At 37.6% G+C, this 23891-nt stretch overlaps 1 pseudogene; it reads right to left on the reverse strand.

The window, feature by feature from the left end:
* Positions 1-20689: 20689 nt before the first annotated feature.
* On the reverse strand, positions 20690-21517 carry LOC143579977 (zinc-finger homeodomain protein 11 pseudogene; annotated as a pseudogene).
* Between the last annotated feature and the right edge of the window lie 2374 nt (positions 21518-23891).

Below are 23891 nucleotides of genomic sequence, written 5' to 3' on the forward strand. Positions count from 1 at the left end.
GAACACAACGTAAACAATAAAATTATGAAATATAAATACTAGGTTGGTTATTATAAATAAAATATTATGAAAATATAAAACAAACATTTAACTAACGAACATAAACAAACAAACGTAAAAAAACATAAATGAACACATTATCGAACGCTCGCGAACACAAATGAATGTACGCAACCTCTGTTCATGCTTGTTCATTTAACTTAACGAAAATAATTTCTTGTTCATGTTCGTTCATTTATTAAACGAGCAGATGCAAACGAACTTTCCGCCTAATAGTTCACGAAATGTTGGTTGAATATTCGTTTCGTTCAAAGCCCTAAATGTAATACGAAAGGAACTTATTATAAGTAATAATATTTTAATTTCACGTATATTATTATCCACTCGACTAATTTATTTTTTTGAATGATTTTAATTTCTAGAATCAGATTGTATTTCTTTGAACGGTTATTATCAAACTCTTGAATTGAGTATTTGTGGGGAATTGGGCGGTTCTTAATTTCATGATTTTAGCGGGCACTTAGGATCAAACATTTACATTTTCATTTTCCCTCTCAATCACTCCCAAACCACAAAACGACCTAATTTCCAGTGACCTAAGGGAATGCTGAACTAGAGGAGCGGTTCAATTACCATAATGGTTTAGTCGCCGGTGATCGAAGGGAACGGGCCGGACTGCAGAAGTGTTTATTGCAACACCAACCTTCAATCCTAGGTAAAACGAAAATGATTATGCTCGTCAACAATGTGAAATTGTGTGTTTAAGTGTAGCAATGGAACGAATGAATTGATTTATGTTTTTCTCTTTTCAGTTTGAATTGGACCTTCGTATTAGTTTTGTACTCTTGTTTGGTAATACCATCAGTGTCATATTGATTTGCAACTGTACGGAGGCATATTGTTTAATTCTAAGATAAATTATTGGTGCTGCTACTTTACTGACCCCAAACCAAAAGATAAACAAATCAGTAAACAAATAAATATGAAAGGTAGAAAATTTTACAAACTATCTAGGGTGGGTCAGGGACATTTTTACACCAAGTGTAGAATAGAATTAAAACTAAACCAAGTTGAAACTATAGATTAATCAACTGTGTGTACATCATTACCAATTCCAAAAGCTAACTAACAACACTTGAATTAGTCTTCTGTTTAACTCGGTACCATCCCACTCATCTTCTAGCAAGTAGGGTGTAAACGAGCCAAGCCTCTCATGAGCTACTTGAGATCAGCTCGTTAAAAGCTCGAATCAAATCAAGCTTAAACTAGGTCGAGCCTAAAATAAAGCTTGTTCAGTAAACGAGCTCGAGCCTAAATATAAATTTGTTTAAGAAATTAGCAGGAGCCGGCTCGAGAGCTCAAATGAGCTTTAAGGATATATAATTTTTATTTAATGCATTACATATATAATTTTAAAAAATTTACCGTTATAAATAAAATAATGAAAAAAATAAGTATATTGTTATCATAACCTTTGCACTATTAGTTAAGTTAGTTATGCGGGTCACTAACTGTCGCCTATTCTAAACAGCATTGAACAGATTTGCAGTCATCAATGCATACAATTTTTATATATTATCTAACTCATTAGCAGCAGCAACATCTTTTAAACAATATAAGCATATGATATCAGATTCAAGATTTACAGGTCTAATGACAAACAAAAGCAAGCAAGACAAAAGTGTACAAAAATAAGTCAACAATTACTATGCGTGAACTAATCTAAAAAACACAAAGGGAAGCATCGAATAAAAAACCATCAATGCCTAATTGTATTAAAGGCGGGGATCAAAGGGACGACTGCATCTTGTTGATCATGGGATGCATCTTGTAGGTAGTAGGAATGAGATTATAATAGAAAATTGACTATTTTATAACCTAATTGCTAAATTAATTTCAACCCATGACCCATGGATAACATGGATTAAGGAGAATAAAGATGAGAAATTAGGATTTAATGTGGTCATGATACATCATCATCATTATTTTTATTTATTAGTAAATTAAGATTAAGATTAGAACGAAAAATTGACTATTTTAACCTAATTGTCAAAATGATTTTAAACCATGACCCGTGGATTAAGGAGAATAGAGAATAGAGATTAGAAATTATGATTTAATGTTGTTATGACACATTATTGTAGGTTCCCTGGACGGATCGCACGAGATATCGCGGTCTACTCAGGTGCGGAATCCCTGCGTAGATCGTTACGAGTATAGAACACAAACACACGAATACACGAAACACGTTATATGTTGTAACCGAACTCACGTGATGTAAATATCACTGTTACAAAACACACGTTCAACTACACGAACAACTCAAACGACTAACTTGAACAACCAACTGATTAACCTAAACCAGCCGTAACCTATCAATATAAATACACGACAACTTCGCCTGATATGTTCAGGCGAAGTTGTCCATAACTTCGCTTGTTCAACAAGTTCGCCTAGGCGAACTTGTTGACAACTTCGCTTGTACAAAAACATAAATAACATTACAGACTCGATTACAGACACTAGACTATGAACTACTGACATTTATTCACCAACAATTATCATCTTTATTTTTGTTTATTAGTAGAGTAAGATAAGATTGCTGAATTAATTTCAACCCATTACCCATGGATAACATGGATTAAGGAGAATAAATATTAGAAATTAGGATTTAATGTGGTTATGATACATCATCTTCATTATTTTTGTTTATTAGTAGATTAAGATTAAGATTAGAATGGAAAATTGGCTATTTTATAACCCAATTATCAAAATGATTTTAACCCATTACCCATGAATAGCATGGATTAAGGAGAATAGAGAATAGAGATTAGAAATTATGATTTAATGTGGTTATGACACATCATCATCTTTATTTTTGTTTATTAGTAGAGTAAGATAAGATAATATAAGATAAGATATAACAAATGATAAGTTTGGTGCCGCAAGTGCCATTTGGGGCCACTTAGCGGCACCGAACTGGCCCGCAAATTTTGTTTTGTTTTTTTAGTTCAATCATCATAACAAATGTAACGGACTCTGACCGAACGCCAATTTTTTTCCGGTTCCGGTATTATAACGAACGTGACGGAAACCGACTGAATTCCCGTAGACTCATATTTTTCAATGCCCGGGATCGACAACGGTTGGGTTTTACCAACGCTCGGGTTTTAACGACCAACACCACCCCATTGATCCGCCTCAATTTTTATAATTTTTTTTGTTTATATTTGGTTTTAATTCCAGTAGAATAACGTACGCCACATATCGAATTCCCATTGACTTACCGGCTCAACACTTGAGTTTTACCACCGCCTGAGTTTTACCAACCTTCCCGGCGCATTGCGCCGGGTTATAAACTAGTTATTACTATTATTATTTGTGCCGTCTTAAAAAGAGTAACCGAACCGGCACCTCTAACGTTTAATTGTTTGAAAGGTGAAACCGTTTTTAAAACAATTATTTGTGCCGTCTTAAAAAGAGTAACCGAACCAACAGACTCCCCCTTGGCAGTAGCTTCATATCTTGATCTTTAAGCTCTTGTCTTGTAATCCTGTATCTTCACGCATGCACTCCTTCTCTAACACATACCGTGACTACTCGCTGATATTTCCTTGCTTCGTCCTTCCAAGCAGGAATATAGAATATCTTCATTTCATTCAACACTTGCAGATCAGCTTTCGATAAGTTAACAAGATGCATCGGATCATACACCCTCAGCACTTCTTGTTCGTCTTCGTCTTCCATCACGGCTTCAGCAGTCTGGCAATCAACATACCATCATTTAAGATTATTCAACACATCTTGAGGCATAGTCTTCATAGGAACCTCCTTGATGCATCGGATCGGTTTGTACTTCATCACCATCCATGGCTTGCCATCTGCTCTCATTCCCCTTTCTGTATCCTCCACAAGCTTTCCCTTCTGTGGCTTTAATAATTCAAACTTCTTCTCTTTTGTGCTTTCTTTCCACACGATCTTCCCAATCACTCTTGCCATGTTGTCGTCACTTCTATTTATCAGGCCCAACCTGGCCAAATCCTTCACCTCACATTCCGGCAACGTATTGAGAGATCTCAGGGTTCTTTTGAAGTATTGAATACCATCATAACGCTTCACCACAAACAACTTTATCTGTTCATCATATAACCAACAGATAATTCCCTTCTTCGACTCAGCATAGCCTTTGATGTTATAACTCTTCTTGAACATGGCTGGAACAGCAGGCTTCTTGGTCTTAATAAACCAATGAGCACAGCCTTCCTTCCACCTAGGCTGCTCCTCCCACTCAGTCTCATCCATCTCAGTACCCATGTCGGCTTTCTCAACATCTGGGATCTCGTGTTCAACGTCTTCTTCTACTATCTCCCCCTCTTCTATCCCATCTTCAATCACAATCTGTGCGCCAATCTTCTCAATCTCCTCACACGGCAGCACATCATCATCAAACACATCATCATCTAGCATGTCATCATCTAACTCTCTCAACGCATCAATCACATCATCTTCATCATCAACCATCACCACCTCATCACCACCAACTGCACCTGCAGACTCCCCCTGAGCTGTGGAAGTCCCAAGAGCTTGAGTAGTTCTTGGCAACTCACCACCTGCACCTTTCGGTGCATTGGGATCATCGTCTCTGTCGTTTCTCTTCTTAGTCCTCAACTCGTCGCCTCTACAGCCTGTCTCCCCCTGAGATGCCAAGAACGCCTTCATAGCATCTATAATCTTCCCATGCTCAACCAGGAGGGACGACTGTAGTTGATTTTCTGCTACAAGGCGTTGAATAGCCTGGGTCTAGATAAAGTTGATCCTTGATTGCTCTGCCACGACCCGCTCAAGTGCAGCTATTCTCTCCGAGTCTGAGATGGTTGCATCGAAATCAAATCTCATATTAGACGTATCTGGAGTATACTCAGCAGGGATTTCGAATGCAACCGGGACTTCAGAAGCAGTTGTGGACGTAACCGCAGGTGGTATCGTGACCGACAACCCTGCAGTTGCGACGACCGTCGACTCTACAAATTGTGCCACCACCTCTGAAGGAGTAAGCGTTGGAGGTGGTAACGACACAATCTCCGGAGTCGTCGTCTGTAGTGTAGTGGATGGGATGCCAACAGCTGATGTAGCCACCACAGGAACATCTGCAGCGCTTGTAACCTGTACAGAAGTAGGAACAATTGACATACCTGACAGTGCGGATGGAGCAAAACGTATAACACGTGAAGTCTCTCCAGCTCCCATACCAGCACCTGTCCTTTCACGTCTCGAACGTCTGATCAACTTGTGTATGTCCTCCTCTTCTTCCTCTGACTCACTATCATCCACCGTCCTCTTTCTCTTCCCCAACGTCCTCTCTCTAGTCACCAACATCTTTCTCGCCTCATTCATAACATCGTCAAGATCGGAGTCAGCCACCGTCGTAGCTGCTCTAGTCACAATCACTTCCCTCACCTGTGCAGCAGAGACCTACACTTCTTCATGTGGATCAAAACGATCCATGTCAAAGAAACCTTGGCCGCCAAATGCGGCATCAAGGTCTACATCCTCCTCAGCCGCCACCACAGGCACAGTAGGTATATCTCGAGTTGCTCCTGCCTGTTGTGGTTGAGGGTCTCTGAACTCGTCCCCCCGAGCTGGCATATACCCCAGGTTTATCAAGTACCCGAAGAGTGGAGTATGCCTTGGACGACGTTCAGGCTTGCTCCTCGCACTCGAAGTACGGCATTGAGCAAAGATACGTTTGCTCACATTTTCCACGTATCTTATCGGGCGTCGTTGAGGCAAAGCTGGAGCCACATGGTTCAAGATCATCTGGATGAATCTTGGATACATTATGAACCGCTCACGAGCCATCGCCCTCCTCTGTCTATCAATCTCGTAGAAGACCATTTGACTGAAGCTATAACGTTTGTTATAGGTCACTGCAGTCATTGCGGACTGCATGGTCGCACCCATACCGTCAGTGCCCGCCTTCCTCCCAGACATGCATACTATCATAACGTGCATGAGGAAGCGCCACTGATCAAGTAGGAACCCCTTCCGTCTCTGGGTATCGCCCAATGGACCAGAATAGCCCATTCTTAGAAATGCTCCATCACGAAACGGAGCCACAAACTCCGTAGGGTCGTTCCGAGTCTCCTCTCCAAATCGTAACGCCACCCATATCTGTTTAGATGAGAACTGAACTTCTTGATTATTGACTGTTGCTCTCATGACCGGGGGCTCAACACAACAATCGTACTCCACCGTCTGCCAGAAGTCCTCGATATTGGGTAAGGATATCGGCAGTGTCGTCGTGATTGCGTGAAATATCCTCGAGCGTAGGAGGAATGTGATTATCTCGCGATAATCCTCCACACCACTCGCTTCCGGGTCTAAGGTGATGAACATGTTGTGACCCGGGAAGAATTGCCTCTGATTGTCTCCTCCGTCATCTCCTCCAGCACCTCTAGCACCGGCAACAGCAGCCATCTCCGCAACAAACGAACCAAGTAAGATAAACATTAAAGCATAACACAAGTTCGCTTATTACCATGAGCGAAGTTGTGATAAAGACTGTATAGGCGAAGTTAAAGTTTGGGCGAAGTTGGGAACAACTTCGCTTCAGCTTTAAATTCGACTAAAAATTTTAAGTTAAAAAGGTTCCAGGCGAAGTTAAAGTTAGGGCGAAGTTGGGAACAACTTCGCTTCATCTTTAAGTTCGCCTCACCACAACATCGCCTCAGGCGAATTTAAGTTTCAGGCGAAGTTACGGATAACTTCGCCTCAGGCGAATGTAAGCTTCAGGCGAAGTTATACAGGCGAAGTTACGGATAACTTCGCCTAGGCGAAGTTATCCACAACTTCGCCTGTTCAATAACATCGCCTATATTTACAAAATTTAACCTTATAAGTTTAACAGTTTTCCAATTAAGTTATAAAACTTTCCTTTAAGAACTAAATGACACGTTCAAGTCCAAGTAACCCGTTATAAACAAATACAACTACAGAAAAAGAAAACTTTAAACAATTTAAGTATAAGGGATCAAATTTCAGTCTCGATAGGGACTGCTACGTTTTAGAAAAGATCCGAACAGGAATCATACTAAGTATGTGACTGTCACATAGATCCGTGTTTAGCTGTATTATGACCTAAGGAAACAGGGTGTAAGCAGGTAATATACTTAAGATGGTTTTCATCGTTTCTGTGATACGAGTTAGGTTCAATTATGCCTCAAAATTTAAGTGGGCAACAACTCAGAGATTATTGATGCCTCCTATCTATCCTCAAAGCGTATTTGGCTTTCCCCAAGTCACCCCGAATTGACCTCGACCCTTAGTGTCTGATTAAGTTTGTAATTACTCTTCATCTCCTTCCCGTTTTCTTTCTTACTCCATGATTAAGAAGTCTTGATATGTTGAACTCTAAAATGTTTCAATAACTCATATTTTTTTTTTTTTTTTTTTGATAAACATTTACCTAGACTTCAGAGTAGTAACCAACTGCAAGTCCCGAATCTGGATCACTGCAGTTTCTTGAAACGCTATCTTCACGGGAATCAGAACACACATGGGCTCGTGTATGACTGGGTAATTGCTTTTCTGCCTATCACTTGGAAAGATAAAAATGAAGACAAGCAAAACTCTTAAGGAGTTTCCACGTAAAATCAAGTAAATTTAGTTTGTATCACGTCTACTTTTACGCACCATAAAAAGTTACCATGACATACAATGACTGTCCTAAAGCCTTTTAAGCCTAATAACTTCACTAGTTAAGCACACAAAGTTAGTATATCTATCATTTTCCAAGGTTGGATCAATTTTCTGTTTAACATAGCAAACGTACTTCTTACGAAGTAGTAGACTTGAAAAATAATTTCATTTCCCACCAAAAATTTTAACATTAATCGCCCCGACCAAAACAAAGTCTTCAGGTAAACGGCTATCCCGAAGATCCAATGGATCAGCTGGACCGACCACATACTAGTATGTGTCCTTCTAACTAAGTACGATGATCGACTAATTTTAAGCGAAAAAATGAAAACTCATCATAAACCGCCCCGGTCACTTTCAGTCATCTGGTTAATGGCTATCCTCAAAATCTACAAGTAGAAAATGAGGACCAAAACATATCCGAAGACATGTCCTTCAAACTGATGTAACCGACATATTTTTAAGCGTTAGTGACCTTTTTTTTTTATTTAAATATTACAAGAAAAGCATGGTTACTCGGGATTGATCATCCCATTTAGCTCGATAAGGTTTTGAAATCTTGTTTTATCAAACGCTTTAGTATAAAGATCAGCGAAATTATCAAGCGTATCCACCTTTTCAAGCACTATCAGTTTCTTCTCAGCACAATCCCGTATGAAATGATGACGTATGTCAATGTGTTTAGTTTTACTATGTTTCACGGGATTGTTAGTTACTGAGATAGCAGCTGTGTTATCAATGCAAATAGGAGTAAGTAAGAAATTCAGACCATAGTCGTGCAACTGTTGTTGAATCCAAAGAACCTGGGAGCAGCAGTTGGATGCTGCCATGTATTCTGCTTCACAGGTTGAAATTGCGACCGAAGTCTGTTTCTTGCATTGCCACGACACCAATCTGCCACCAAGAAACTGACATCCTCCTGTTGTTGACTTCCGACTCTGATTGCACCCACCATAATCAGAGTCTGTGTAGGCGACTAGCTCCAAGTCTCCTCCTCTCGGGTACCACAACCCCAGCTTCGGTTTGCCCTTGAGATACCGCAAGATCCTCTTCACACCTTTCATGTGAGATTCCTTTGGGTTTGCCTGAAAACGAGCACAAAGACAAACAACAAACATTATATCAGGCCTAGAAGCAGTTAAGTACATTAAAGAACCTATAATAGCCCGATACTGAGTTGGGTCCACATCTGCATCACCGTCTGACTCAGCACCCAATTTGTGATTGACGCAGATAGGAGTGTCGAATGGAGTGCTGTCCTCCATCTTGAATCGTTTGAGCACATCATGGACATACTTGGTCTGATGAATGAACATCCCATCCTTCTTCTGATCAACCTGCAATCCTAAAAAGAAAGTTAGTTCACCCATAGCACTCATTTCAAACCTTTTCTTCATAACGTCCTCAAACTCCTGACACATGGAGACTTTAGATGCAGCAAAGATAATGTCATCCACGTAGACTTGCACCAGCAGGAAGTCGCTTCCTTCTCTCTTAACGAACAACGTGCTATCAATTTTCCCTCTTTCAAACCCATTTTCAAGCAAGTAGTCTGATAAAGTTGAATACCAGGCACGAGTTGCCTGATGTAGTCCATACAATGCCTTGCTCAACTTGTACACGTGATCAGGAAAGTCTGGGTCAGGAAAACCCGGAGGCTGCTCAACATACACAACCTCATCAACTTTCCCATTCAGAAACGCACTCTTCACATCCAACTGAAATACCTTCATCTTTTTATATGCAGCAAACGCCAAAAACAATCTAATGGCTTCCAACCTTGCGACATGAGCGAACACTTCATTATAATCAATCCCCTCTTGTTGATTGAATCCTTTCACAACTAGCCTCGCCTTGTTTCTTATGATAATCCCTTTCTCATCTCTCTTGCACTTAAACACCCATTTTGTGCCAATCGCATGCACATGCTTTGGTTTTTCAACCAAAACCCAAACTTCCATTTTCTTGAACTGAGCCAACTCTTCTTGCATGGCTTCGACCCACGAGCTGTCCTTTAAAGCCATTTGATAATTTTTCGGTTCAATCTGGCTGATAAAGCAGGTGTACAAGCATTCGTTGATTATTCCTGTCTCCTTAATGCTTGTGTAAACACAGGTGTGCTCATCCAAGCTACGTCTTGTTTGTACACCGGAGGACACATCACCAATCACATTCTCCAAAGGGTGATCTTTATGAATTCTCGTGGTCGGAACAGAACCGACATGCAAATTGTCTTCCAAGTTAGAAGAGAGCTCGTCAATGGTTGTTTCATGCTGAGAGTGAAAAGGATTGATAAATTCTTCTTCAGTTGAGGCAGCAGGGGTATCGATAGTATTTGATGAAGAAGGTTGACATTTATCAATCAGCTGTCTTTGCAATAGATTTTCTTCCTCATCAAGGATCATCTTCGTAGCAACTCTTTCTTCTTCTTCAGAGATATCTAAATCCGGTATGTTAAAAGACTTAAAAAGTTTAACATAGTCGAAAAACTCTGCAGGTCCGTTGCTTGGTTTTGGCGGTTGGTAACTTGTGATATCTGTGTTACACACCACCTCAATCTTGCTTGTCGATGTATTGAAGACACGTCTGTTGGGAGTCCCAACAACATAACCGACTAAGATTACTTCATCGGCTACTTCACCAAATTTAGAATTTGTCTTCAAAATCGAACAAGGGGACCCGAATGGTTCTAGACCACTCAAGTTGGGCTTTCTTCCATGCATAAGCTCATAACATGTCTTACCCAGTCTTTTAACAGTTAAGACTCTATTCAGAACATAACAGGCTGTAGCAACAGCTTCAGCCCAAAACACCACAGGAAGCTTTGAATCAGCCAGCATAGTTCTGGCTCCTTCAATTAACGTTCGGTTCTTCCTTTCAGCCACTCCATTCTGTTGCGGTGTATAAGGAGCGCTGTATTGGTGTTCAATCCCTCTCTGAAGACAGAAGATCTCCATCTCAAAATTCTTGAACTCTGTTCCATTGTCACTTCTGATGAACTTAACCCTTTTATCCATAACGTTCTCAACTTTGGTAATAAAATTCTTCACCATCTGAGCCGTTTCATCTTTTGATTTCAGGAAATATACCCACGAGTATCGTGAGTAGTCATCAGTGATCACCAAGCAGTATGAAGTACCTCCTAGACTTTTTGCATACACGGGACCGAAGAGATCCATGTGAAGCAATTCTAGAGTACTAGCAATTGAATTTACTTTCTTGGTGAGATGAGATTTCTTGTGCTGCTTTCCCTTCTTGCATGCTATACATTTATCTTCAAAATTGAAATTTTTCAAGGGAACGCCCAGCACAAGCCCATTCTTGACAATGTGGTTCATCTTCCGAAGATGAATGTGTCCCATTCTCCTATGCCACAATTCGGACTCTGTTTCACTCGCTTTTGTCAAAAGGCATGAATCTGCCGTGGCCATTTCAGTTGATCTCATATCCATAGTGTACGTATTTCTTTCACGTGGAGCCTTCATCAAAATCCACTCCTCAGGTATCTGAAAACCTGGTTTCAACACAATCGCCTCGTTCTTTGTAAAATGAACGGTGTACTCCTTATCACAAATCTGCGACACACTTAGCAGATTGTATTTCAATTCTTCTACAAAGTTGACATTCTCCAACGTCATCCTTCTGTTCGACACCGTTCCCTTTCCAGTAATATTGCCTCCACTTTCTCCGGCAAAACTTACTCTCCCTCCTTGAACATGTTTCAAATCGTGTAACAAATATTTGTTACCCGTCATGTGCCGGGAACAGCCGCTATCTACAACCCAAAGATTGTTGGCAGCCCTGTTCAACTGTTCCTGCACAATAAAGCAAAAGATTAGAATTTAGGGACCCAAGACCAATTGGTCTTGGATCTATACATCCCAAACTTTGGCTTTCCAAAGTTAGTATCTCGATAACTCCTGTAAGTCCCATTAGGATATCTTATTGAAGATTGATTGTAAGGCCTTCCAAACCTTTGAAAATTGAAAGTATTATAGCTTGTGGTTTGGTTATTAGAAGTGTAAAACTGAGATTAGTTTCTATGAAAACCTGAATTATTCACATTTTTGAATTTTGAACAGTTTTCATATTTAGCAGTATGATAATTATCATTAGGTTTATTCTCAGCTTTAGTAGGCCTTACACCTCTGAATCGCTGCTTCAGAGGGCAATTTGCAACAAGATGTCCTAATTGATTACATCTAAAACAACACCTATGTTCAACCTTTTTATCAACAGGTGTTTTAGATGTCGAGGCTATATTACTGCCCGTTCGTCTCACATAAGGTGGGACGTACGGGTTTAGTGGAGTACTCTTTTTATTCGTTTTATCTTTTTCTCCACTCTTGGGTAACACAACCTCCTCTTTTGCCTTACCAGACTCGGATGACTTATCTGAATCTGACGAGACTGGACTTTCATTAGAAATTTCAACACTTGAAACAGGCGAACTTGTGTCGCCTCTACTAACATTTGGTTCTTTAACAGTTACTTTAATTGGCACTGTCTGAGCAACCTCAAAGTCAACAGATTTCTGAACACTAGGGTTAAAAGTGTAATTGTGATTGTACGGTGGTGGAACCTCATGATAACCGATTCCCCCTCTCTTAGCAGAGGAACTTTGATCACTAACAAGGTGATCAAGAATAGCAGAAGAATTTCTGAACTGCTCCAGTTTTCGATTCAGTTCCACCACTTTCACCTGGTGATCAGCAATCTGTTTTTCTCTCTCAGCAATTAGTTTGGTCTTTTCTTCCAAAACCTCATAACTTAAATCAATCACTTCAATTTTTTTAGCAAGTTTAGTTTTTAAACTTTTAACATCTTTTTCACAAGCTTTTATTTTAATTTTATAGTTATTTTCTCTTGATTTAATAAAGTGATGATCTTCTTTTAAGGTTTTAAATTCAGCATCCAACCTAACATACTGATCAGTTATGGTTGCTAGTTGCTCAGACAAGTTCTCACATTTTGAACATATAGGTTTAGAACATACCTCGGAGAGCTGGTCATTGTCATCTGCCATAAGAGCTTTTTCTTCTTTGGTAGCCCTCTCACTTTCTTTAGTTTCAACCTTTGCCAAATTTGCCTGCTCAAATGATTCTTTAGAAAGCAGGTTCCAGTTATATTCACCATCTCCTCTGGAAATCATGGCACTATAATCTTTTTTTCCCTCATTATGCTGTGTAGACTTTCCTTGACTTCGTTCTACACGCTCATTCCTACATTCTTTTGCGAAGTGACCGTTTTGTTGACAATTGTAGCACCTTACCTTTGACTTGTCGAACCCTGGTCTTCCTCCGACAAACTTTCTACCGGTCTTATTCATAAACCTCTTCACCCTCCTTACAATCATGGCCATCTGCCATTGTAGATCCATTTCTTCCATATCGTCAGCATCAATCTGATCGTAATCTTCATCCAACATAGCTGGATCAACAATCTTCCCTTGAATATAGTTCTCATAGGAAGCAATGAAAGAAGCATAGAGGCCAAACTGCTCTTCAGCAGACTTGACACTCATAGGCATCTTGGAGTAGTTGTTGCTGGGAGCACTTGAAGAGCAACTACTCTTGCTTGCCTGGGGTTGAGAACCACTAGATCCAGCTGCTACATAGCAAACATCCCCATTTGTGTTAACTGACACATGCCCCTCATGTGATGAGTTGGGGCCCGACTCTCCCTTCGAGTAGTAAGCAGCCGATTCAGTCTTTGAGCCTGAGCTAGTGTTGACTTTAGCTCCATACATACTTGGATCTTGAACCTGATCCATAGATGTCTCCTTTCTTACCATGTTAAGCTCAAAGGTCCTGAGCTTGTTGACTGTCGTTTCGAGATCATAAGTGGGAAAGTCCTTGTCTTCCCTCATCAGCACAGTGTACATCTCCCATTTTGGTGGGAGAGCATCCAGAAGCTTCTCAACTATTTCTTCTTCTCGGTAGGAAATGGAATAGTTGCTCAATTCAGTCATCAGATGATAAAATCGAGTGATGATATCATCTAATGATTCATTCTTCAAATACTTGAAGACTGAGAACTGGGTCTTGAGCAGTTTTATTTTTGAAGCCCGGATTCCTACATTTCCTTCAAATCTGCTCTCAAGGGCTTCCCAAAGCTCCCTTGCTGAAGTGTACTTCCTAAAAGTATGAAGGATCTCCTGTGGAAGAGCCATGGTAATAGCAGCATGAGCCTTGCTCTCAGCCTCATACAACTTCTTCTCTTCTTCTTCCATTTTACTATACTTCTTGATTTGGTCACGACCTTCATACTCCATAATTGGTGGAATATAACCATCCTGGATGCATACCCACATCTTCGCATCCTGGTATTTGACGTACTGTATGAACCGATCCTTCCATGCAACGAAATCGGTTCCCTTCAGCAATCTTGGGGCCTTGGTAGCCGACCCTGCTTCAACTTCCATCTTCACTAACTCAGAGATGTTGATCGACGACATCTTTCCCGAAAAGTAAGAAACCTGAAAAGTTAAAAGTTTTTTTTTTTTTAAAGTACTGTAGGCGAAGTTACGGATAACTTCGCTTGAAGTAGGCGAAGTTGTAGAGAACTTCGCTGAAGAACTTCGCTGATAACTCTGCTGATTAACTTCGCTGATTCTTAACTTCGCTTAAGGTAAGCGAACTTAGAAATGAGGCGAAGTTGTAGATAACTTCGCTGATACAGGCGAACTTGAGAAGGTAGGCGAAGTTGTGGATAACTTCGCTTAACCTTATATCTTCGCCGAAACCCTACGTACAGTGACGGCAACTTCGCCTGATGAACACGGACGTTTTTGAAGATCTGGAATCTGGATTTAACAAGGTTTTTGATGGTGCAAAGGCTTGAATACTGTGGTAGTAGGTAAGATTGACTTAGAAACACGAAAACACGTCCCGCGAATAGTCGAAACGGGACGAAATCTATACCCGCGTGAATATCCCGAACCACACAATCGAGCAAACGCTCTGATACCAATTGTAGGTTCCCTGGACGGATCGCACGAGATATCGCGGTCTACTCAGGTGCGGAATCCCTGCGTAGATCGTTACGAGTATAGAACACAAACACACGAATACACGAAACACGTTATATGTTATAACCGAACTCACGTGATGTAAATATCACTGTTACAAAACACACGTTCAACTACACGAACAACTCAAACGACTAACTTGAACAACCAACTGATTAACCTAAACCAGCCGTAACCTATCAATATAAATACACGACAACTTCGCCTGATATGTTCAGGCGAAGTTGTCCATAACTTCGCTTGTTCAACAAGTTCGCCTAGGCGAACTTGTTGACAACTTCGCTTGTACAAAAACATAAATAACATTACAGACTCGATTACAGACACTAGACTATGAACTACTGACATTTATTCACCAACAATTATCATCTTTATTTTTGTTTATTAGTAGAGTAAGATAAGATTGCTGAATTAATTTCAACCCATTACCCATGGATAACATGGATTAAGGAGAATAAATATTAGAAATTAGGATTTAATGTGGTTATGATACATCATCTTCATTATTTTTGTTTATTAGTAGATTAAGATTAAGATTAGAATGGAAAATTGGCTATTTTATAACCCAATTATCAAAATGATTTTAACCCATTACCCATGAATAGCATGGATTAAGGAGAATAGAGAATAGAGATTAGAAATTATGATTTAATGTGGTTATGACACATCATCATCTTTATTTTTGTTTATTAGTAGAGTAAGATAAGATAATATAAGATAAGATATAACAAATGATAAGTTTGGTGCCGCAAGTGCCATTTGGGGCCACTTAGCGGCACCGAACTGGCCCGCAAATTTTGTTTTGTTTTTTTAGTTCAATCATCATAACAAATGTAACGGACTCTGACCGAACGCCAATTTTTTTTCCGGTTCCGGTATTATAACGAACGTGACGGAAACCGACTGAATTCCCGTAGACTCATATTTTTCAATGCCCGGGATCGACAACGGTTGGGTTTTACCAACGCTCGGGTTTTAACGACCAACACCACCCCATTGATCCGCCTCAATTTTTATAATTTTTTTTGTTTATATTTGGTTTTAATTCCAGTAGAATAACGTACGCCACATATCGAATTCCCATTGACTTACCGGCTCAACACTTGAGTTTTACCACCGCCTGAGTTTTACCAACCTTCCCGGCGCATTGCGCCGGGTTATAAACTAGTTATTACTATTATTATTTGTGCCGTCTTAAAAAGAGTAACCGAACCGGCACCTCTAACGTTTAATTGTTTGAAAGGTGAAACCGTTTTTAAAACAATGTTTTATATTATGAATAATCTATCTATCTATATAAATGCATATAAAAAAAATCTTATGTGTCATTTTTTGGTCGTTCCCCAACCCCTCTCAAACCACCAGATTGCCTAATTTGTGATTTTAGGCTTTTTATGCGTTTGACCTAAATTCGTTGGTATGGGTTTCACCAAACCCGGATAGTCTTTAAATGGGTTATAACATCTCATTAATTTGTGAAACCAATAATAATTTTCGCGGGTCATGGGTCTCACCAAACTCGAATAGTCGTTAAACGGGATAGCATCTCATTTATTTTGTAAAATTACCCATTAATCAGCAAACAATAATTTTCAGGGGTCATTGGTCTTATCAAACCCGGATAACCCTTAAATGGGTCATAACATCTCATTTATTTGTGAAACTTTTTAATCATTAAACCATAGTTTAAGTTTTCTCCTCTACATATCCTCCGTTGCCGTCACCAGTTAACTTCTTATTACCACCACCATCGTCAACCTCTCATCTCATGCATCAACCACCATCGTCACCTACATCAACCGCGTCTTTTTTCATAAGAAAAATATTTGTGTTCATGTTTATTCGTTTAAAAAAATCAACATGTTAGTATTTGTTTATGTTTGTTAAAAATTTAAAAAACCTATGCATCTCAATTTAAAGAGCCTAAACATTAAAAAAGTATAATTAACATAATAAAGTTATATATATATATATATATATATAGACAAGGGAGGGATAATTTGATAACCTTGTTGAATTTTAAGAACTTCATTATTAAATATGATTAAAAATGTGATTAAATAGATTAGATTATGTGGTTGAGATTAAATGAGATTAAAAATTTAAAGTATGAGAGAGAATAAAGATGTACAGTGATTACACTAATTTAAACGTCCGTTACACCTATGTAATAAGCCGACTCGGTGTGTAAAAAATTAAGTAATTTTTTACGAACATGTAGCCTACATATATTACGTATGTGTAAAAAAAGTTCAAAAAAGAAATTGTTACGTTGAGTTCTTTCGAGTTTTAAAAACTCAAAGTGGTTCTCAAAAGAAATCTCGCATATATATATATATATATATATATGCACACACACACACATATAGGGTGGAGTTATAATAAGAAGTGGAATGTGTCTAAAAGTGTAAGAAGTAATCTAGTGCGTTAGATTTGGTGATCAGATGGTCTAGATGGAAAGTGGGTTTTATAGGCAGTGTGTTCTATTTTTAATACTTATTTTATAACACTTTAGGGGTATAATCGTCTAGTGTGTTGTATTATATGTGGAAACATAATCAATTTGTGATTATCTTATTTTAATCTTTAAAATACAACACCAAAAACACATTGTAATCTATATTACAGTGTGTTTTAAAACACAACGCCAAATTTTAATCCATATTTAAAACACAACAACAAGAACACCAAGAACAAAAAAACACATTTAACAGAAACATACCAATAATTAAAACATAAATTCTAACTATAAAGAAGATTAATTAAAGCATAGCATATTAAGTTGTAAAATGCTATAGAGCCTATGGATCTAATCGCAATACCGATACATAAACTCGTGTTCAATACGTTAAAGTAATAATACATTAATCATGGAGAAAATACATTAATGGAGGATGAGCAGAAAATCCGACAGCATAACAGTACATGAGGATAAATATTGCACAGATCTATAGGAAATTCTCTATGGAAGACCTATTTATAGGCAGGTCTCATTCGTTATACTGTATTAACGAATGAGGCCTCTCATTCGTTAGAACAGTACTAACGAATAAGTCTTCCCCATAGCGAATGACCCCCCATTCCCTAAACACCCTTAGCGAATGGGTATACCTTAACGAATAGCCCTAGTCTTTAACAAATGAGGTCTCATTTGCAAAACATACTTAGCGAATGAGCCTTTATACATTAAATGCAAAGACTAAACTACCCTATCCTATTCGAACTGCGGACACCAAATCTGTGCACTAACAGACTCCCCATTTTCCGTAGCTGTCGAATGCTTTCCAATACTTTAACGTCGAATACTTTAGCGACAAATACGCTAACGTTGAATACATTAACGACGAATACGTTAAAGTTGAATACTTTAACTGTGAATACTTTAACTGCAAATCATCAGTCGCAATATGTTAACTACCCCTTGACTGATGATTATCGGGGTTATGTAAACAGACAAAATATAACTCGTTGTAAGCAAACCAATAACTTGTAGCTACTCGTATCAGATCTCCCCCTCAAATAAGCATGTCCAGATGATCATCCCGATAATCAAACTGGCATATGTATGGTTCAATCTCACGAATCAATCAGTAGCTATCTGTCAGCACTGGTAAAGTAAAAATGTCTTTACATTTGACCTCGTCACCATCTTCATGAACAACCCGATCATTCAACATTTTTCACTATGATCTTCACTCTCTCAATAAAGTTTATCCCAAATTATCACTCTCTGAAGCTTTTCGGCATCCCATTCGTTAGGGCGCTACTGTTTTGGGCATATGATTATATACGGTAAGTATGTATGTATTAAGGCGATAGACCATTTAATTTCTGTGAATGAATATGTATTAAGTACGGTAAGTACATACACACGTACGTACGTATGTATGTATGTATGTATGAAAGATTAATAGGTTAAGTATGGAATGTATATCTCTGAATATGTATGTGAAAGAATGTGAATGTATGACATGTTGCCTGTTATACTAGAACTCACACAGCGTAGCTGACTTTTAGTGTCTAAACAGACAAGTAGGATGAGATAGCTGGCTTGAGAAGGACACAAGGTTATGAAAAATGGTCTGATAATTGAAGAATGAAGATCTTATAATGTTTCATGTTATGTTTGAATGATTAAAGGCATGTTATGTTTGTTTAAATCAAGATTTGAAGGATTATGTAATGAATGGTTGAAGTTTTAATATTCTTCAAAAAAAATTTAATTAACTTTGATGTTTAGAGTTATGCTAATGAGTAAATCAAATGTTAAAATAAATCGGTTAGGTTTAGGGTGCATTAACAAATGAAGGCATTACTGATTACTTTAATTGTTTATCCACAAGCACCCCATCTTTTATTAACATATATATAATTATTATATGTAATCAAACTAATTGTTTGATTATATATATCTAGTGATATCTTTCTGTATTTCTCATTTCAAAACCGTAGTTTTATAATAATAGACAGAATAAAATAAAGTAAGAAATCCTGCCTCCCACAACATCCAACCAAAAAAGGAAAGGTGTCAAAGGTACAAATATCCATGCTAATTTAAAATTTAGCTCTAAATCAGAGCACAAGTCCAACACTACTTGCCTTTAAAGTTCAGATTACAGGATAATATATCATAAAATTTACTCATGCCACATCAAATCAAATCATGTATACTTAATTTACCCTCAAAGTTTGACCTAAAAATGTCAAGGACCACCATTTTATTCTATCATATGAGCCATGAGGCGTGACATTATTTTCATTTTCAGATAATTCACACTAAATATCTTATATTTTAACCGTTTTTTCAAACAATCATTTAGATTGCTGATGGTCCAGTGACACACTTGATCATCTTCATTTCTTGAATATCAAAGACCATCAACGAAAGAAAATCCACCAAGTGAGAAAACCACCTTGACTAACTTGAAACCCTAATTTTGTCATAAATGGGAGTTTGAAACCCATACTTCTCCCTTTTCAAATGAAGTCTTTGGGTATCTCATCTCAACCATCTAGACCGGGAATCATTGGCTCATACTTTAACTGTATACTAAATTTAAAAGTCCATTCAGTTTATTCATGTTTGTGTTATGTATCTCTCTTGTTAATTACCGTTCATTTATATTGGAGTATGTGTTACGCACATAAATGTCCATAACCCTCACAATTTGCTATGAGTAGGATTTTACAGCATGCACATTTGTTTGTTTGCATAAACAAGTCAAAGCGGTTTAAAGTAGCGTTTTGCACTAGCCTATAAAAATATTAGCATGTGAATAAACGTACTTGACTTGTCATAAAGCTATATTTAAATCAATATATACAAGAAAACTTTATGATGCCTTCTTAATAAATCAAATATGTGAACTTTTTTTACCGTATTAAACTTTATCTTACTGCTAGACCAATAGTTCACAGGTTCATTCACTATTTAAATAAGTTATAAATTTGCTTGTTACATGATTTGATAAGTCAAAACATAACAATATTTGAATGCATTTAAATATTTAATGAGAACAAGTATATACATAATGACCAACCATAACTAGATTCCAGCAAGGGCAAAATTGGAACTGAATAAGGTGTTGCTCAAAGATAACCATAACCTAAACAACTTTCCAAATATAGAATATTTAAATATTTTAATTTAATTTAATAAAAAAGCAATGATTAGATGAGTGCAAGAAAAAGAGATTAGGGTTAATGTCAAAGTGCTCTAAATGCCAACTACCCTTGTTTGTTTCTTAGCAATTCATTTCTTTGTCAGACAAGTTTGTTGTGTTCATTACTCCTCCGCAAATACTAGGGTCCATCAATCATTCAATAACACATAATAAACAAATTAATCATGATAACTAGTAAGTTGGAAGAAAAAAAAACAAAGAATCATTAAATAACGTATGTTTATTCAATTAACCCCAAAATGGGTACGTATGATATTTATTGTTACAAACTACAAAGTTAAGACGATGAAGACGACCCATGATCTTGATGAGAACTATCATTACAACGTACTAAGGTTGTTGCGACCGTGTTCATGTTAGCGGTAGCGGTAGCAGTAGCAATAGCGGCAGTTGTAGCAGTGGCAGCGGTTGTGTCGTTTTCTTTTTTGGCTAAAGTGTTTTTATTATTATGCATCCAAACTTTAAAAACTCCTCTTCTTATTCCAATCTCATTGCAAAAATCAGCAACCATCTTATCATCACATCTACTCATCTTCCACCCTACTTTCTCAGCAAAAGACAACATCTTGTCTTTCTGATCCTGGGAGAACTTTGTTCGAAACCGCTTCCTGCTACCGATCTTGATGGCCACGGGTGTCTCAGGCGTTGCCACCGTGTGGTTTTGATGATCTGCTGCGGTTTTGAGTGAGAGAAGTAGTCTGGGATATTGGTAGTTTGTTGGTTGGGGAGACGGTGATATTGGTGGCGATGGGGAGGTGGATGTGGACGTTTGGTGAGGGCGGTAGAAACCAATGAAGTGGGACCGGGTGGCTATTGGTTCCCGGCGGTGAAAGTTGCGGTGGCAGCCGCATGCGGCGCATTTATACGACGACGGTTTGGTGGGAACCGGCATGTACTCGCCGCAACCATCCAAGGCGTGGCCGCCTATGTGTGCGGCGTGGTTCTTGAGGCATTCTCTATATGCCACCGCCGTGCACGAAGCGTGCGTAGGTTGCTGGTGGTATGGTTTCCCATTTGGGAAGGATATTAGGTTGGTTGATGGGGAATGAGGTGGGGTTTCACTTTCATGGTGTGGGATGTTGGTGGTGGGGTGTTTTAGGTTCATTGATGCTTAGCTTCAAACACAAAAAATCTTGAAAATTTCAAAGGGTTTTGAACTTCTGATCTTGTGCTTAAGCTCAAATGGTGATTAGAAAAGTCAAATATTAGAGTGTAGAAAAAATGGATTTGGATGATTTGTGCGAAATGGAACAAGCAGATAATTGCATGCTCAAAATGAAAAGCAAATTGGATTATGAGGGGTGTAAGGAATTTATACATCATCTAATAATACACCATGTGGACATGCCTTCCACACAGATAATTTATGGTACTTGATTTAACTTTGTTTTTAAAGAAACAAAAGTATATCTGAAGGTAAATCATTTTTAATGTTATTTGTGTGGTTTATTAAATACTAATTGTAACTGCTTAAGATATTTTCAAATCTTTTTGAACAAGATTAAAAGACTGTTCTTACATTGATTTTGTGTTATTTTTTATTAATGTAAAGTTTGACTTGATATGAAATTAATTGAAAAATCGTTTTTTAAATGTAATACCTTTATAAAAAAGAAAATTATTATATCAATCTCAAAGTTTGTATTATTCTTTTTATAGTATCATAAATGTCTTTACATCCTTCATTAGTGTATTAATGGTGCCGGAGTGTGTAATAACTAAATTATTAACTGAACTGAAAACCAACAAAATCGAATCGAAATTAACTGATAATCGAAAACTGGTTATTATTTTCTTTCTTTTTTTTTTGTGCCCTGGTTCACCAAAATTAACCTAACCAAACCAAACTATTCATATTTTCATATATTTTAGATTTTATATCTCCATTTCATTTATTTTATGTTTTATATCAGCATTTCATGTACCACACGTATATTTCACGTGTTTAACTATTAATGCATCCATTTCATGTATTTATACCTTTATTTTATGTATTTAACTATTTATGCATCAATTTAATGTATTTTAACTTTTTAAGTAAAAGAATTAGGAAATTTGATTATGCTTATTAACCACACGTATCCACTTCATATAGTTATACCTTTATTTTATATATTTAATTATTTATGCATCCATTTCATGCATTTTAAGTAAAAGATTTAGCAAATATGATTCTGGTTATTAACCAAACCGAATTAAAAACTAAAGAATTAATTGAATAAACCGAACGCGTTAACTAAAAATCGATTGGTTATTTGTTTAAGGCTAATAGCCAAATCAAATCAAACCAAACTATACACACCCTTTATTATTGCTACATATTGCACTACGACCATTGATCATAATATGTGATTTTAAGTTTCTCACCCTATCACCCTTTTACCAAATTAAAAAATAAAATAAAATAAAATAAAAAAGTAGCACGTCATAGATGTCATATGTGAATGTTATGGTTTCATATTTCATACCAAAAGCCAGCCATGTGTTCGGTGATCGAGTGAAAGTAATGGTGAAGTAAGATGAATATAAGTGATTGGTTATATTGCTAATTAATTATCTGAAAATGGATAAAAAGAGGTAGTAGGCCATTAATATGTTTTGGTAGAGTGAATTGCAGGAGAAAAAAAGTGACACTTTATAGCGTCATGTGTGAAGGTTATGGTTTCACATTTCACACCAAAAGTCATGTGTTGTGTGTGATTGAGTGAAATGTAGTGGTAAATTAAGATGAATATAAGCGATTGGTCGTATTGTTAATTAATAATTAAAAAAATCAGATAACATTGTCTTTGCGCATGCAATGGTTTACATTGGAGCGCCCTTTCACGCTCCTCCGTGGTGATGTTCCATGCCCAACCAGCTGGGATGAATGTCCCCATGCCCATACCTTGTGTCACTCACTACATAACTTAATTATCATTCATAAGACAAAGTTGATTTAATCTTCGATCCATGTAACATAATGGATTATGTTAATTAAATTATTAGCTAATGGATGATATCAGTTAAATATCAATATCATTAACACTGAAAATATAAAAAGACTAAATGGTGTTTAGTGTTTATAGTTGAATTAATCAGGATTGATACATGTGATAGTCTTGGCATCATTGTGGTCTATTTGTAAATGAGAAATGATAAATTATTCAATAGGCATCTTTTAAAATCAGAATAAGACTGGAAGGCATCAAGATGACTTTCTATTTACGAGGTTAAGACTAGGGTAATCTTGTTTATTTCTATTAAGCCGAGAATTTGTTGTTCATTTCTAGCTTTCTTCTTTCTAGCTCTTTGCTTGTTGGTTTCTTTAATTGGAACTCATGGATTAATTAAACCTTATGGTATGCAAAAATTTAGTTGGGGATGAGATTGGTACCGAACCGGTAGCAACCGGGTACCAAAAATACCGATCCTGAAAATCACTCTTGGTACCCGTACCGGTACCGGTGCCGAAATATTCGGTTCGGTACCGGTATTTA

This window comes from Bidens hawaiensis, unplaced genomic scaffold, assembly GCF_021521415.1.
Source record: "Bidens hawaiensis isolate Kalapana, Puna unplaced genomic scaffold, B.hawaiensis_p1.1 tig00030182_1, whole genome shotgun sequence".
NCBI classification, from domain to species: Eukaryota; Viridiplantae; Streptophyta; class Magnoliopsida; order Asterales; family Asteraceae; genus Bidens; species Bidens hawaiensis.